This window comes from Apium graveolens, chromosome 3, assembly GCF_009905375.1.
Source record: "Apium graveolens cultivar Ventura chromosome 3, ASM990537v1, whole genome shotgun sequence".
Classification (NCBI taxonomy): Eukaryota; Viridiplantae; Streptophyta; class Magnoliopsida; order Apiales; family Apiaceae; genus Apium; species Apium graveolens.
Window position 1 is genome coordinate 94,886,570 of NC_133649.1, and position 5,301 is coordinate 94,891,870.

Sequence of the window (5,301 nt, forward strand, 5' to 3'; positions counted from 1 at the left end):
GGTATTTTAATGAATTACATCCAATATTTTTCACCTTAGCCCATAAACATCGTGTATCTTTGGAACACATTCTTTCGATTTTTAAATGCGAAGATTCAGAAAATTTTGAAGGATAAAAAATGATATTTTAAACAGCCCCATATTTCATTTAATTTTGTTTTCAAAAAAATTTCAGATTTTATTTATTAAATGAAAATGAACCATACAAGATACCATACAAGATAGCATCGTTAAATCCTTCCATCTACATCAGTTATGACACTTGATTTGTAACAATTTTTTAGTACTTTTATGGGTGCTTCTAGTTCAGAAGCATAAAACTAGTGTTTTGTTATGACATATAAAACTAGTGTTTTGTTATGACATAAAACTTGCGTTACAGAAGAGAATAACCATGAGGACAATACAAGCAAACTTGACCAGCAGTGAGGTAGATTTTGTAAGCAGTAAACCAGTAAGGTATGTTTGTGTAGACAGTCGTATTATCCTCACCCTCCGCTCCTTCACATAATGGTCAAGTGCTTCTTTGACAGTTGTTGGATCAGTTGAAGAATTCGACATTTTCTTGGCCAAGTTTCTGGCAAGTACAATTGCATCTTCTAAGCCTGCTGAACCACCCTGTCCAAGAAATGGACCCATTACATGCATTGCATCTCCAGCTACTGTTACTGTTCCTTTCCGAAAACTTACTAGTAAATCCCATGGTGCACGGTATCTTATACGTGTGGAACTAAGTGCGTCGAGGTCACTGCTTCTCACCATTTCTACGATTTCTTTCGGAAAACCTTGCAATAAATTTGCGGTGTATTGCCTAATAAGTTCAGTGTCCAGTGAGGCCATGTCATCTGCTCACAATAAGCACAAGTATTAACAGGATTAATTGTCTAGTGGAAAAACTCCAAAGTTTACAGGTAAAGTTAGCTCACGTCATACCCTCTCTACAACCTGCTCTATAGGCCGGAGTCACGGGGTATGTTTGATAATTTTCTAATAGAAGATATAAGCTTTTCAAATGGAAAAGGAATTAAAAAAAGAAGATTACTAGGATTGTAACAGATGTTTTTTTTTCTAATTGTAGAAGGTATTCAATATTACCAGTGCTCATATACAATTAGTTGGCTTCATTGAATAGCTGCTTTGATTAGTTTTTTTTTAAAAAAATAGCTATTCCAAAGTAAGTTGCTCCATAGAGATTTAAAAGGGATCAATTCAGAACTCCAAGCCTTGAAATAAGAAAACAAGAGTTCACCTGCTTGCATCCACGGGTGTGCTACAAACCAGTAAACTAGTCTACTATCAACTGGAATTCGACCCACCAAAACATTGTTTTTCCTCATGCGGACAAAGTCATGAGCAAATGGATGGCCGTTGGGATAATTGGTCAAAACCCTAATCGAACAGAGATCAAAAAGTTTGGTAGGCTTTAGGCTCGAGGAAATCTGCAACAGTTGACTTGGCTCCATCACACCCAATCAAGACCTATCAATTGAGGACAAAAGCATAAAGCACTTCTTATATTACAATTTATAATTTACTATCATAGACTTAATTACTAGTTAAGGTTATATAATCCATTAAAAAATGTTAATAAGTCAGGACTCCCGTTTATTATTCTAAAGCTACTCAATACCTTGGCTGCAATAAGACTTCCATCCTGAAGCTGTACAATTGGATAACTAGTTTGAGGGTCCAGTTTTACCGAGATAGCTTGATGTCCAAACTTTACGACGTCATGTGGCAAAGCATTGTAAAGGGTGTCAATAAGATCACTTCTTTTCAAGCAACGCGCTTCACCACTACTGTAAACCCAATATAAATTATAGCAAATACTTGTTTCAGATATTGGTCTATGTTTTGGAAACAATTGCATTATGTTAAGTCAAAGAATATAGTTATAACATTCCCGATTGGGTTTAACACCTCAACTCACTATATACACATACGTACATAAATAACATTGGTGTACATATAAGTTTTCTGAGTTTCTATCAAGGCACAGTGACATATACCAGCAACATATAGCGAATATAAAGAAATTCTTTTTCCATTTTTGAATGACTTATGAATTCATAGAAATAGTTTATAAACTATTACATGGACCCTATATTTGTAGTACGTGTGACCTTGGTGCACAGGTTACTTCTCAAGTGTAATAAACTTTGGAAAAGGATTCTAAAAGTAGGGTGACCAGAATTGATGTTTCTGATATACATAGAAGCATCAAATTCATTAAAAATGTAGATCAAACAAACAATTGCAAGTTTAATTGCTAATTTAAAATAGTGAGTACTTGCGCCAATAATTTTTATTCAGCCATCAAAGACTTGCTGTTTTTAATTTTAATTACATCACATATTTTAAATCATTATTTATTTACGTTGTGGATTCAGTCAGTCACAAAGTTTACAGTTGATGATCATAAATTAAGGTGCACCAGATAATTAATAATTTTGCTCAAACATAGCTACTGGACCATTAGTCCAACAAGCAATATCAACTTGCACAACTCAACTAACTCTACACTTGCACGTGATAGATGCATGTAACAACTTGTAGAGTTCTGCAGTGCAGTATTGCAGGAAAAAATACCATAGGAAAACTTGTTACTAGTCTATGCTGCTGGTTGAGCATGCCCAAGTACATATCATGCTCAGACAATATAAAACTGCAGAATAGATGGACTTACATGAATGACATATCTTGCTGCTTATTTTTGTCAAGCCATATATCTTTTGTCCTGTTGACAACAACTAATAATGAAGCATCAGAAATTAAAGTTATGGCTAATTGGAGAGTGATACTTCCAAAGGAGAGAATAGTATACATTTCTCAAGTGCATTTTACAAATTTCGCCCAATTAGCAGGACTAGTTGTCAATATTTTTAACTTTCTGCCTTCTAAAACTATATAATTTATGTTCTATCAGGTTAATTCAATAGGGCAGAGCGCCATACACCCACACACACACATAACTGCTGATAATAATATAACAATTAAAACGCTATAGGTGCATAGAAATACCCTAGTATGGGAGAAGCAGTTTGTCTCAGGATTGATGCAACATTAAGCTGATGTAATGCGCGCCATCCGTTTGGCATAATGGTGATGCCTGCCCCAGAAGATCTCAAACTCTCTGATCTTTCCAAAACCAAGCATCTTATACCCTTTCTGCAACAAACAAATCAATGTCCAAATGTAATTTAATGACTCAAAAATCATTAAATAATGTCCTTAAATAACAAATCTTTACACTAAAATCCCAAATTACAAAATATATATCTTAAATACTCCACTCACTCAACAACCAATTTTTAAGGTCAAAGTGTGGATCACGCCACAGCCATAGTGTCAATTCTATTTTTTGATGAACAGTGGGATCGCTCATAAAGTTTAGCTCCGATACAATGTCAAGTGACCGGCTCTTTCAAAATATTATGGTTGTTAGTAAATGGGTTAATTTCGTGTCATATATTCTTTATTATGATAAAACTAGACAGTATATGAAGAGAATGAATTTAAAAGTAGCAATCAAATAGAACAATAGATTCAAAAACCAAAGCCAGATAAATTGGAAATACAAACACAATTATAGATGTGCAAGTGAGTGCAACTAAGTGAGACACGGTCATCATAAGTTACCAAGAATCTACTGTGGTGCAAAGCACATTAAACAGAATTTGGTAACTATGAGCCGACTAAAACAGATCACCTTATTAAGAAAAAATGACATTCAAAAGGTTTTACTTTTTTTTTACCTACATCTTAAGGAGAGATACTTTGACGGCCAATATGTTAATATTGATAAGTATCCACCAGAATTGCCAATTTGCCATTCTTTTCACCTTCAGTCCCCTTTCCTAGATTGTTGTATTTTCTAATCACCAGTTGCTCAAATGAAATGTATTTACGCAATTTTTCCAGCAGATACTAATTGAAAACATGGGCAGAGCAAAGCGGAAAGACGGGAGATGTTGTTAATTGGCAAGACTTGCTAGTGATTTATAATAAAGCATGTGGAAAAAAACTAAAGATAATACTATGAATTACAAGATGAAGACAAAGATGTGGAAAATAAAGTTGCACCCTGTTAAAATAAAAGGCACAAGGAGGGCAGGAAAGAGCAAGTTAGTGAATGGTACCTGTGAAAAGCAAGGGCAGTAGCAAGACCACATATTCCACCGCCAATTATCACTAACTCTTCACCTTTTGTACCCATCTATATCCCTCTCTTCTTCTACTTCGATTGATCTAACCAATTTTAATCTCCTCCTTCTAGTCTTCCTTTCGGTAGTAGCTAGGAGTTGTCAGCGAGATGAAGCATTTATTTCAGGCTTATCCTACTCCTAACAGACGACATGTCAGACTTGACTGCATAATTATGAGCAAGTGCTGCTACTCCATCAGACTTGACTGTACTAATGATCATCTTGAAAAAATGTTCGATTTTATCAATTAAATCGAATCAGTTTTTATATATTTGAGAATTTGTAAGACAGAAGCAAGGTGTTATACGAGAGCTGTTGTGGGAGAGGTTAATTTCTTTCCATAAACAATTGCAAGATTCTAGTATGTTGATCGAGTAAAATACCGCTTCAGCTCACAAATTTTAGTCAACTTCTTGTCCCGTTTTTAACAAATTGTAATGGTTAGTGACCCCAATATAAATTTAGATAATATAATAAGGGTGGTGCCAAATGCATGTCATTTTTGTCAGTTTGGTTAGATTACGTTAAACTCATATGCTCAATAAATGATTCAACTCTAATTAATGTATACAGGTGTACTTTTCCTCATTACTACGTAATGTTGCTAATTGCTAAGTAGATTAATAATTTGACTTAATATTCATATAAAACAATATGTGATATTATATTTTATACATATTTAATTTTTTTTAAAATAATTCATCATATCAATTTTTATTGAAAATATAACACATCAAATTTAAAATATTCATTGAATATCATTAATTTTTTTGTATTTAATATCAATTATTTTCATTTTTCTTATATAATATCAATTATAAAATATGATTTTTTATAGAAATTGTTCTCAAAGTATACTTATTTTAAATAAATTAACTATATTTTAAATTGAGATACCAATTAATTAATTATATAATTTATGTTTCTATTTTAAATACACAATAATAATATTTAAAATATACTTGTTAACTAATTTGCAAGTATTTATTTATAATCTTTTAAATAGTAAGCATAAAGGTCTCAGGTAACGGAGGTGTTACCCTCTAGTGGATCAGCTGGAGCACGACCATGCTAACTAATTCACAAATGTTTATTT

At 33.1% G+C, this 5,301-nt stretch overlaps 1 pseudogene; it reads right to left on the reverse strand.

Annotated features, from left to right (window-relative positions):
* Positions 1–262: 262 nt before the first annotated feature.
* LOC141712620 (monooxygenase 1-like) lies at positions 263–4,632 on the reverse strand (annotated as a pseudogene).
* Between the last annotated feature and the right edge of the window lie 669 nt (positions 4,633–5,301).